Consider the following 13,818-nt stretch of genomic DNA (forward strand, 5'->3'; position numbering starts at 1 on the left):
CCAATCAGCTTATTTCAAGAAATTGGCCATTTCTTTTAGAGGGTTGCATATATTGAGGGTTGCTTATATATTCTGATAAAATAAAAAGTATATTACTAATTGCCATAAAAAATAAAACAATATTGCAGTGTCTAAATTTGTAATTAATTATATATTTTCAAGATGAACTTAATTAAAAAATGTGTCACTAAACACTTTTAATGGGAGGAATATTTCTTGATCAGGAACATCATTGCATTTTTCAGTTAGGTAAGTATTGATTAAGCAATTGTGACGTGACACTATTTACTGTCAAGCTGTAAATGGTCGACCAACTGCGTTAGTAAACAAGGAAAAAAACTTAAATGTTAAATTAAAAAAGTTGTTCGAGTTCCGTTTCACTTGATGCTCTCGGAACATTATATTTACTATACATGCACTATTTTTAATATTAAACTAATAAAACAAGTTGTATTACACTATTTCATTTTTATATCATCATGTCTACTCAAATGTATATAATAAAATCATCCCTATTATTCTTTAAAATACATTCAAATACACGCTTTGAAAATAATGATCATCTAAATTAAGTTTTTGGCATCTTTTAAAATACAATATTTAGCAACATTGAATTTTTTTGTAATGTATGGTATCGGCTTGTAACAAGGCGACAAGAAACAAATCCAGAGACTAATGTTGTCATTCTTAACACGAAGGTATTAACTAATAGAGCATACGTAAGTCATCGCCCAGACATTGTGACTGGTCTTGCATAACAATATTACTGCAGTTGGAAATTCACTACGTAAATTGTACAGGCGTTGTTTGTTGCATATCGGAACTCTGTATAACTAATTATTTAATACGTATGCAATTTCTTACTATAGCTTTCTTTAATAAATTACATATAATTTAACAAAAACATATATTAACAAAATAACTATGTAGTTGTTGCTTCTTTAATAAATAAGACATTATGCTGGTAATCTGTGAAAATGTTATCACTTAATCATTGTTTTAGAATATATTCAATGAGGAACTTTTATCGATATATCACTTTTAACTGACGATTTTAACTGATTTACTTAGATTTAATTCGTTGGGAATGTGTGTTGTTTCCATCTGTTTACTTATGTTTATATAAAGTCATATTATTTTTTGAATACATTTAATTTTACGTGTATCAAATCATTGATTTTGAGAGAGGTTTAATTTCATTCCAAAACAATAATTTTCTTTTAGATATCACATATAAAGTTTCTTTATAACTAATTATTTAATAAGTATGTGATTTCTTATTATAGCTTTCTTTCTTAAATTATATAATTTGTATTGACAAAATAACTAACTATGTATTTGCTGCTTCTTATGGAATTAAATAAATACGACATTGTGCTACTAATCTGTGAAAATGTTATCACTTAATCATTGTTTCAGAATATATTCAATGAGGAACCTTTATCGATATATCACTTTTAACTGACGATTTTAACTGATTTACTTAGATTTACTTCGTTGGGAATGTGTGTTGTTTCCATCTGTTTACTTATGTTTTTATAAAGTCATATTATTTTGTGAATACATTCAATTTCACATTTATCCAATCATTGTCTTTGAGAGAGGTTTACTTTAATTTCTTATGCATCGGCTATAAGTAATATTAATATTCAGTTCAAAGAAACCACAATTTTCATTTAGATATCCATATTTACTAAGTTTTCCATAAATATCTCCCTACATAAAATAATTAGTGATCAAAATCGCTTGAAAAATAAACACAAGTGCAGCATGAATAATTTATTTCATAACAAGTACAAACGCATTTAACAATTGTATACTGATAGACGGGTAGACAAAGGTATAGTACATGTGTGCAGTACTTAAATATGTAGCATGTTTCCCGCTGCGTAAAATTTGTGTGAGCGACTTATATTCGCGTTGTAAGATTATTTACATACAAATACAAAAAACGCACTCAGCAGAATAATTACGTTGGGAGGAGATAAGCACTGATAACGCAATAACTCATTCCTCAGTAAACGCTTTATTCTATGCTAGTTTCAAAAGTGTTTCTAATTTTACGACAAGTTAAGAGCCTCTGTTAGTCAAACAAAGACAGGAGTTGCATGTACGCTCGTGTAGCCAGTGAAAGATTTGTTTGACAACAGTCAAAGATAAAGATAACGACTGAAAGAAGTCAGAGATAACGTGTAAAGGGAGTCAGAGATAAGGTCAGACAGATTGGCCACACTAGCAGTAGGCTAATAGTGTGCTGTAGAGAAAGTGATGTGAGGTTGTTGTTCTCACCACGCGCATTTCCCCTGTTTATCAGCATCTACCCTTATGTAACATGTTACTGCTGTCCATACAGCTGTTTGTACTAGCAGTAGGCTAATAGTGTGCTGTAGAGAAAGTGATGTGAGGTTGTTGTTCTCACCACGCGCATTTCCCCTGTTTATCGGCATCTACCCTTATGTAACATGTTACTGCTGTCCATACAGCTGTTTGTACTAGCAGTAGGCTAATAGTGTGCTGTAGAGAAAGTGATGTGAGGTTGTTGTTCTCACCACGCGCATTTCCCCTGTTTATCAGCATCTACCCTTATGTAACATGTTACTGCTGTCCATACAGCTGTTTGTACTAGCAGTAGGCTAATAGTGTGCTGTAGAGAAAGTGATGTGAGGTTGTTGTTCTCACCACGCGCATTTCCCCTGTTTATCAGCATCTACCCTTATGTAACATGTTACTGCTGTCCATACAGCTGTTTGTACTAGCAGTAGGCTAATAGTGTGCTGTAGAGAAAGTGATGTGAGGTTGTTGTTCTCACCACGCGCATTTCCCCTGTTTATCAGCATCTACCCTTATGTAACATGTTACTGCTGTCCATACAGCTGTTTGTACTAGCAGTAGGCTAATAGTGTGCTGTAGAGAAAGTGATGTGAGGTTGTTGTTCTCACCACGCGCATTTCCCCTGTTTATCAGCATCTACCCTTATGTAACATGTTACTGCTGTCCATACAGCTGTTTGTACTAGCAGTAGGCTAATAGTGTGCTGTAGAGAAAGTGATGTGAGGTTGTTGTTCTCACCACGCGCATTTCCCCTGTTTATCAGCATCCACCCTTATGTAACATGTTACTGCTGTCCATACAGCTGTTTGTACTAGCAGTAGGCTAATAGTGTGCTGTAGAGAAAGTGATGTAAGGTTGTTGTTCTCACCACGCGCATTTCCCCTGTTTATCAGCATCTACCCTTATGTAACATGTTACTGCTGTCCATACAGCTGTTTGTACTAGCAGTAGGCTAATAGTGTGCTGTAGAGAAAGTGATGTAAGGTTGTTGTTCTCACCACGCGCATTTCCCCTGTTTATCAGCATCCACCCTTATGTAACATGTTACTGCTGCTCATACAGCTGTTTGTACTAGCAGTAGGCTAATAGTGTGCTGTAGAGAAAGTGATGTAAGGTTGTTGTTCTCACCACGCGCATTTCCCCTGTTTATCAGCATCCACCCTTATGTAACATGTTACTGCTGTCCATACAGCTGTTTGTACTAGCAGTAGGCTAATAGTGTGCTGTAGAGAAAGTGATGTAAGGTTGTTGTTCTCACCACGCGCATTTCCCCTGTTTATCAGCATCCACCCTTATGTAACATGTTACTGCTGTCCATACAGCTGTTTGTACTAGCAGTAGGCTAATAGTGTGCTGTAGAGAAAGTGATGTAAGGTTGTTGTTCTCACCACGCGCATTTCCCCTGTTTATCAGCATCCACCCTTATGTAACATGTTACTGCTGTCCATACAGCTGTTTGTACTAGCAGTAGACTAATAGTGTGCTGTAGAGAAAGTGATGTAAGGTTGTTGTTCTCACCACGCGCATTTCCCCTGTTTATCAGCATCTACCCTTATGTAACATGTTACTGCTGTCCATACAGCTGTTTGTAGGGCTTCTCTTAGGCAACGAATGTTACTACAGAATATGAATTTATTGTTGTTAAGTTACGCGCATTTCCCCTGTTTAACAAAACTATAGAAATTATAGACAACGTATATTATGATCGTGTAGGTGTAGTGTAACAATAAGAGATAACCTTTTAAATGTTATTGTAGATTGTGGTGTATTGATATGATAACAGGTACATCAAAGTTAATTATTCTAAAAAAATGATTGTTTGACACGGAATAACTTAAGAGTTTTATTTCAACTGCCCAACTCAAACGAACATAAACTTTAAATTGCTGTCATAAAAGAATCGCTCGTATTTCAGATTTTACACGTCACTTTAATTTTGACTTCTTTTAAACTTCCATTTCAGATTTTGCCACAGATTCCATGTTGATCATGGTCGTGCAGCGTCTGGTATCTGCAACTGTCTCAGACTAAATTGTGTATCTGATGAGACAATGAGACGACCACTTCACCTATTTATAGGTGTCTCTTGTCGAAACGATGAAGATGTTTCGCTTTGAGCTCTGCGACGTCGACTTTCTTTGGATCTCTTCAGACGAACATGACTCCAGATTCCAGGAGTCTAGTCTGAGACAGCGTCATATACCAGACAGTGCAATAAAAGGAGACTGAACTGGAGCTAAACTCAAAATTCAATTGATATAAATATATTGTTCGGACAGAATATACAGAAATACATGACTTTTTCGACCACCACCGTTACGAGCTTCATTTAGTCTTAGCATGATGAACGACATTAATGTCGTTTTATACGTAAATTGTGTTTCATAATTTTAAGTAACAGGTTTAAGTCAGTCCATGATTGATATGTTGCATTAAATTTAGTACAAGAAAGCTTTAGGATTTATGATTTAAGGTAATGTGAATTTATGTATCAATTTTAAATAACTATAATTTACTAGGAAATGAACAGTTGCTTGAGTCATATTGAAGCACAATCACGAGTATAACGTAAATAACAGTGTTGATCACGATCATATACACAAGGGATTATATATACTATATCTCCGTTATACCGTATTTAAAATTGTAATCCCTGTATGATACTAATACAACGATTTGATTTGTTACGAGATGAAGAGTGAGCGGACAGCTGTGGGGCGTGCCCAGGTCAAGGTCACGTTAGCTAATCACGAGGCACTGGTCACATTAGGGTAAGACCGCTGCAGCTCACCTCCACGGCAAGGTCTAACATCAGAGTTTACTTAGAGTCGCTAATGTCGCCTTGGATACATTCTCTCTCGATTACATGGTGTTATAAAGTTGCCTCAGGTACTACACAAATTTAGATGTATCGGGAAATGCCTAACTTAGTATCCTTTTTTAATGTTTAGATCATTTATCATATTTTTAAACGCTTTTTATACAAAAAACGTTCTAAATTGATTACGTTTGTAAAGGAAAGGAGTCCAAACCAATTATAAATCCATAGTGACCTTCCGGAGAATGGAACCCGTGACCTCTCGGTCAGAGAGCCGTAGCCTTAGGCGAAGGCTTAAGCAATCAAAATAATGTATTTTGGCCTCAACAATTACGTTTTCAGTTATACAAATTTTCGAGGCCAATAATGGGAGTGAAGTGGGATATTCACAGAGCTAAGGATCCCGCTCCCGAAGAGGATAATGTGGACAGTTCCGCACCAGGTATAACACAGCTTGTTATCCAAAACCGAAAGCCGAGAAAAGGTTCTCAGCGAACAAGATATGACCTTTGTTTAATTGTATACACGATTTCCCTCTACTATGAATTCGAAAGATTACACCATTCTTCATTCTTATATTGTATAAAGAGCCGATGTCCTGAAGAACTGTGTGCCTTTACCTTTCCAACGCACATTCCAACAGCTGGCCGCCACATCCTTTCTATTTAACTGCTCTTAGTCACCAACTGGTACCAAACCGTACCATATGACCTATAGACCCGAACCTTGGTACGTAATTCCCTCTCGGTCCAAGGAACCCTAACTTGATGTTGGTGTCAAAGACTAAAGGGGAGGTCGTCTGGTTGTTTTTCTATTCGTCTGAACCAATGTGGAATAACTCATGATAGAAGGTTCTTGAGTCTTGAAACTCGGTACATAGGTTCCTCTTGGTCCAAGGAACCCTAACTTGATGTTGGTGTCAAAGACTAAAGGGGAGGTCGTCTGCTTGTCTTTCTATTCGTCTGAACCAATGTGGAATAGCTCATGATAGAAGGTTCTTGAGTCTTGAAACTCGGTACATAGGTTCCTCTTGGTCCAAGGAACCCTAACTTGATGTTGGTGTCAAAGACTAAAGGAGAGGTCGTCTTCTTGTCTTTCTATTCGTCTGAACCAATGTGGAATAACTCATGACAGAAGGTTCTTGAGTCTTGAAACTCGGTACATAGGTTCCTCTTGGTCCAAGGAACCCTAACTTGATGTTGGTGTCAAAGACTAAAGGGGAGGTCGTCTGGTTGTCTTTCTATTCGTCTGAACCAATGTGGAATAACTCATGACAGAAGGTTCTTGAGTCTTGAAACTCGGTACATAGATTCCTCTTGGTGCAAGGAACCCTAACTTGATGTTGGTGTCAAAGACTAAAGGGGAGGTCGTCTGGTTGTCTTTCTATTCGTCTGAACCAATGTGGAATAACTCATGACAGAAGGTTCTTGAGTCTTGAAACTCGGTACATAGGTTCCTCTTGGTCCAAGGAACCCTAACTTGATGTAGGTGTCAAAGACTAAAGGGGAGGTCGTCTGGTTGTCTTTCTATTCGTCTGAACCAATGTGGAATAACTCATGATAGAAGGTTCTTGAGTCTTGAAACTCGGTACATAGGTTCCTCTTGGTGCAAGGAACCCTAACTTGATGTAGGTGTCAAAGACAAAAGGGGAGGTCGTCTGGTTGTCTTTCTATTCGTCTGAACCAATGTGGAATAACTCATGATAGAAGGTTCTTGAGTCTTGAAACTCGGTACATAGGTTCCTCTTGGTCCAAGGAACCCTAACTTGATGTAGGTGTCAAAGACTAAAGGGGAGGTCGTCTGGTTGTCTTTCTATTCGTCTGAACCAATGTGGAATAACTCATGATAGAAGGTTCTTGAGTCTTGAAACTCGGTACATAGGTTCCTCTTGGTGCAAGGAACCCTAACTTGATGTTGGTGTCAAAGACTAAAGGGGAGGTCGTCTGGTTGTCTTTCTATTCGTCTGAACCAATGTGGAATAACTCATGATAGAAGGTTCTTGAGTCTTGAAACTCGGTACATAGGTTCCTCTTGGTCCAAGGAACCCTAACTTGATGTTGGTGTCAAAGACTAAAGGGGAGGTCGTCTGGTTGTCTTTCTATTCGTCTGAACCAATGTGGAATAACTCATGATAAAAGGTACTTGAGTCTTGAAACTCGGTACATAGGTTCCTCTTGGTCCAAGGAACCCTAACTTGATGTTGGTGTCAAAGACTAAAGGGGAGGTCGTCTGGTTGTCTTTCTATTCGTCTGAACCAATGTGGAATAACTCATGATAGAAGGTTCTTGAGTCTTGAAACTCGGTACATAGGTTCCTCTTGGTGCAAGGAAGAGCTTTATTGATTTAAGGGTAAAAAGGAAAAGGACAGTCCGCCTGTATGTCTGTCCGTCTGTGCCCTACCTCTTACGTTACGCTCTGGCGTGTCCTTCCATTCTCCGTTTTATCGGTTTTAATTATTTACTGAAACTTGGTTTAAAAATATATCATCATGAACTAATAAGGATAATGAGCCTAAAAGCGGCATAAATGTGATATTTGTAGCTCGTGGAATGATAAATGAACACGAGCATCGAAGACTAAAGGGCAGCCCGACCATTAGTGCAGAGAGTGCAGTTGTGAAAGCATTTGGGTAGACGTCTCTACGGTCCGTAATATACAGTCCAGGGCCACTGTCCTCAGTACAGGGTGTGTCGTAAGTACAGACAAACTGTTATTCTGAGTGAAATGGGAATGTCGCTCAGGCTTTCTTGGACGTTTCATGAGTTTGATTGGCTATAGTTGGCTGAGCGTTAGCGAAGTCTATCAATCATGGAGCTGGAAACAATTAATTTTTGTCTGTCTGTCTCTCCTCACGATAGCTCGAAAACTCACCGACTTACAGACTTTAAGTTTTAAATGAAGCTTTATTTATATGCTAGCATCAGTAAGTTCGATGACGTGCACGTCACTCCATTGGATTTGTCTGCGTTAGAAAATATTTTTACTGGTGTTATGGGTTACCACGATGGCAACTAGAAAATATCAGAGTAAATAAATTAGTAAGAAGGCGGAGTACAGTAATATGTGATGTGTATAATATATGGACACATGTAACTTGGTCATGCAGTAAAAATTTAAAAAAAGTAATAGGGTGAAATTCAATGTTAAAAGTTGCTGATAAGATCTGATAGCGCACTTTTGGATTGTTATTTAAACAGTGCTATGAAACATCACTCAATAAATAAAAATATGAATATTATGTGGCAAGATGTCTGGACAAAAATCATCTGCAGGCTTTAAATTTTGCATTCCATTTTTCATTTCTACTTAGACAAGAATGAGTTTTATGATGGGGAATGTCTGACCATGGCATTTGACTGAACGGTATTGAAGCACTTAGTAGGCTGACACAATTTCTGTGTTTGTCTACCGAGGGGAAGTAAAAATTTCTTTTCTGTATGATGTGTGTCTGCCTGTCTGACCGCAGGACATTTCGACGATGAAATGACACGTGGTGTGGCTTACTCCTACCTCGTTATCGCTTGTTTAGTACGTAGTTACCATTTGAAGTACTTGTGTTTGAACTGTTGCTCCCCTACAGTCTTCAATCTTAATTGTGTCAATGACGGATTAAACTGACATGACGCGAGGTATTATTGTGGAACAATTGGACAATCAGACTAGACCGGATATGGTGGCACGTCAATCAGAACTGCTGCGTCTGGCGGCCCATTGTTATATTGAGACAGATCTCTCCTCTGCCACTTACAGCAGGAACTGGAAGATGATAACTGACTCCTTGGAGCTGTAACTGGACAATCACGTCCTGAGCTCGTCAAGGGTAAAGTGCACAGCAAGTTTAATTCCACTAAAGAGCACGATTACCACTACAACCAAATCAGGACTTTACACACAAATTCTCTTACTTAAATATTGGCAGTTGTATCCTCATTATAATTATGTATAATCTTAGTAGTCGAGATAACCCTTTGGTTCTAAATTTATATGGTACGTCACAAGCTTTCCTTAGATAAAAATAACAATATTTATCTAAAAATCACACACAGATCTACCAAAAGAAACAGCTGTTTTTTTAGGTAACTATGTCCCATTGACATTTTTTTAGATACTCTGAACAATTTCTTATATTTTGATCGCTTGCTATAAATTACCCTGTATACCTACAAGGTAAGCTACTCAGGGTGACTACCATTTGGATCTGAAAAAGTATTACTTTTTACATAAAAATTAAAATTGGGAACTTTTACCTTGCTTTTGTGCTTATACATAGTTAAAATTTTATAATTCAGTCTTTATTTTCCAATATGCGTTCAACTTTAAAATGTCTTATGTAAACCCTCTATTTTTGACGGATTCGGGTTTAAAATGTGATTTCAAGACTTTATTCTTGGTCTTATTTAGATATACTCAACCGTTTAGTCGCTAGGAGCCCTATAAGCACTGATAATTTGTTAACATATATTAAAGAGACATATTTACCATTTGTAAACAAATGCAATTAAGTCAGGCTCCCATTATTTTCAATGAAATGTTAGGGAGCTGTCCAGTTTCATAAATACATAGTTTTATAAAAAAAATTACTTAGACTACTGTTTAAAGCTGATACTTTCGATGTCTTAATTTTACATAAAGCAGGTTTTCAAAGTGACCTCCATCTTCATAAATACATGCGCGCTCCCTCCTATGCAAGTCATTGCGGCTCCAAGTCAGTTGTCATATCGATATAAAGAGTCACGTTAAACAGGTTTTGTATCCTACAGAGTTAGTTATTCTTAGATAAGGTCATAGACAATATTTATAACATAATCGTAGCACCAAGAAATAATTATAGTAATTAATTTAGTTTGATGAAACTTTTTTAAACTGTAATTTCAAGTTTTTATAAAGAAATAATTCATCGAAACATTGTTGCTGTTTGGTTACAAATACCGTTGCTTGGTTTCTGCGGTTTTCATGCACTGCTTAAATATTCACAGTAGTTTACTTTATATATTACAAACGTATCCCAAAATAAGGTACGGTAGGTATTCCCAACAAAAACATGTTTATCGCTATCGTCTAGATCTAGTGTGATTCGATAATCTTCAAGTTCGATGTTCTACAGAAATGTGAAAATTGGGTTGACTGGTTGAAATGTGTCAGATAGGGGTTATGGTTAGGGGAGGCTAGACCTGTGGTAAGGTTATTTTTTGCTCCAGGGGCAGCAGAAAAAGAGGGCCTTAATGCCAACCCACGTATGCAAGGTGTGGCCGCCCTTCCCATGGAATTTGGGGGTGAAGGAAGACGAATCTAATTTGTCGTTCACACTTTTACGTTTATGACTATGTTTTTTTATAATGTGCAAGTTACAATTAAAAACCTTTTAGAAAGGTATGAGTACAACAAATAAAATAGTTATCTGATGAAACCCTAGAACTGCGCAGAGGGTCTACTGCAAGAAGCCTTTGTCATGTTCAGGGGGGGGGGGGGGGGGTAAAACGTCTCAATGGGCGCACAGGTAAGCGTGAATCACCATTTCACGATTCGTGTTTTGACTGCCACCCCTTGAAAGCGTTTTCCTGTCATAAAAGAGTGAATAGTCAATGACCCAATAGTGAAATAGTTAATCGTACGCTGTATTATGTAGGTACCAGTTATACAAGATACCACCATACAGGATACCTACTGTATACCAGTATACAGGATTACACCGTTAAATAATCACTGAGCTGTTAGATATGAGTTTAAATATGTTTTGGTAAATATTAAATAATACCAATTCATCTTACAGGATTTATTTTTCAATGCGCAAAATATGCTATTATAAACGTATTTTAAATTATTATGCTTAAGTATGAATTGTACTTTACATATCCCAAGAGATTAGGGAAAGGAGTTTAGTGTTACATATTAAAAATGAACATTAACATCGCTACAGCTTTTAACCTGGGGATATTTAGAATTTGCAGGAGATAGCAGGTTTGAATGATCCTTTAAGGGGCAAAAACTAATAAAATATTAAGTAAGTTATATAATACGAGTAAACAGTTGCACTTCATTTATTTGAATCAACCATTATTGGGAGATAGCAAATATTACAAAACCTATGAATTAAGATCGAAACTAATATGATTGTTTCAGTTCTTTTTGTACTAACTTCGTTGTTATTTTTTAGTATCATTTAGTGAAACAATATACGGCAGAGAAAACAAAATAAGCAAACAAAATAAATGCATAGCTTGCATTTACAATTGTACAGACTGTTGGAGAACTGCTTCTTTAAAACGGTAAACAATCAGTGATTATAGGATGACGTACTTCCTGTACTCTCACTTTATCTAGTCCCCTCTCATAAATCATTAAAATCCCTCATAAATCATTAATAAGACGTAAAACCAATTTTAAACTCTTTCGTCGATTAGGAAACCTTTACGTATGTGATTTCTTGGAGAACAACATGAATTCTTGTCATTTACGCGTTAAACATTATTTATCCTTGTTATTTTGAACATAAAATATGTTTGTCGCGGAATGATAGTGGTATCTACATAAATCTAATAAACTATCTAATTAGTTATAATTTTCTCAATTAAATTAATTCTTAAATAAACAGCAGGCAAGAGTATAAACATATTTTGTAACTAATGAAACTAGCGTTTTGTTTCATTATTACCCTATATTGTTTGTGATTTTTCAATACTACACATAATTATATAAATTACTTTGGGTACAATGAAATGTAATAACCTCAAAATCGCCAGAAAGCGTGTTATATCGTAGTCCTAGTTTGTCTAATATTTTTTAGTTTTGTATTTGACAATCGTGGTTGTTTACCAATGATTCAGTACCTTATTTACTATATGTTAAGGCTAATTGAGCAACATTATTGTTACCAAGCAATAGTACTATAAATGTTTATTATTGGCGTAATAACTTTCGTGAAATATGAGAACTGTAAAAATATATATAATGAGAAAAAGCGATTTATAATACTGATTTTAAATTTACACAAAATAACAAGCCTCTTACAAAATAAAAATTCATAACATGTCTCACATAATACATGAAAAATAACTTTGATTTTCATCAAAACCAAGATGCGTACTTAAAGCATGCTTCTCTTTAAAATGACATATTAAACTAAATATACAAGAACCAATACCATACTGAATGCTTAGATTTTCTTCGTTATTGTTAACATACGTTTTTTTAACTTATACGATAACATATAACAAACAAACAACCTCTGCTAATAGTACGAGGATTAACTGCTTTATTTGACTGTGACAATACGCGAAATCGTTAAAAGTACTAGCTGACGTTTTGGTAATAATTTAACACTAATAGTTCAATTTATAAGTTTTATACTGAGTTTTATATGTAATCTTAGTTTTAACACTATTTTCTGAGTTAATGTTTGTTTAGCACCATTTATCATGTTCATTTGCTGTATTTTTAAAATTAATTCCTTTAAAACATGAATGTTCTGATAAGTATAATATACGTATTATCTAATTACACAATATACGTTAATAGCCTAAGTCTCAATTTCCACAATCTAGCATTGTGTTAAGTTAAATCCGTCTTACTTGAGTTTTCGAAAGCTCGAACGTAGCCCAGAGAATTGATAAATCTAAAGATAACAGAGCCACCCCCTCTCACAATGAAATCAACCCTCTAATATTCATACATAAACTATAACAACTGGGCTTAATTATGTTTACAATCCATTCCCCATTCCTAATCAAACTTAATCTAATTGATTTTTTCTGAAAATACGTGAATTATGGTACATAATTATAAATACGTCACTATAATATTGAAGTGACTTACCGAGTAGAATGAGGCGTCTGTGTGGATGTGGAAGACACATGACACACGCGCACACACACGCACTACTCACTCTGACTACATGGACTGACTGACTGTGACTGTAGTAGTCAGGTTAGGTGCCAGTGTTGATTGTTGGCTAACCCCTCCCCCTCCACTGATCCCCCACCACCACACCCTCATCAAACTACACCGGCTCGCCAGTCGCCACCTCATTACAATAATGTACTCCACCACACCGCCGCCGCCGCCGCCTCATATTATGAGACCTGAGATATTACTGTAATTCGGGTGTATTTTTTCTTAGATTGACATTTACTCCTCCAAATCAAAATTTTTGTTGGTATGGAACTATAAAATCGCATCACATAATGTACATAACAAAGTAGCTTCGATGTATAATTTAATTTCTTGTTTGTTTTTGCGTCAATTTGATACCGCATTCTCGCTGTATAGTAACTCTTGTTAAATATTTTTAAGGTGGCAAGGTTTTTATTTGGACCCAAGAATGTTTTTATGGTATTAATAAAATACTATACTGAGATGTTTTGTTTTTATCGGTCTGCATGTATACTATTTATAATGAATATTCATTACTTACACCACCTGGTTTACATAAATACTTTCAACTTTTTCACTGCCGTTTTTTGTTCAAGGCCTTAACTTTAGATCAATGTTAGATCACGTTTAAAAGCTTAAATGTAATATTTTACGAAAACTGACAGAGACATGAAACATTAACGAGAAGCATTAAATCATAAAAAACCAAAATGTTGCACCTCAAGCATTGGATGGTAAATAACGAAAAAAAAACTAATATTATTGCTCTTTGCAACAATTAAAATTTACATTATGATTTA

General features: G+C 35.9%; 1 protein-coding gene across 1 annotated transcript in view; it reads right to left on the reverse strand.

Annotated features, from left to right (window-relative positions):
- The window catches only part of LOC124357918 (torso-like protein), an 82,278-nt gene extending 69,182 nt beyond the window's left edge, over positions 1–13,096 (reverse strand). Inside the window, exon 1 of the mRNA XM_046810036.1 lies at positions 12,962–13,096. The gene's annotated coding sequence lies outside the window, so the exon portion shown is untranslated. The remainder of the gene's footprint in view (positions 1–12,961) is intronic.
- Between the last annotated feature and the right edge of the window lie 722 nt (positions 13,097–13,818).

This window comes from Homalodisca vitripennis, chromosome 3, assembly GCF_021130785.1.
Source record: "Homalodisca vitripennis isolate AUS2020 chromosome 3, UT_GWSS_2.1, whole genome shotgun sequence".
NCBI lineage: Eukaryota > Metazoa > Arthropoda > Insecta > Hemiptera > Cicadellidae > Homalodisca > Homalodisca vitripennis.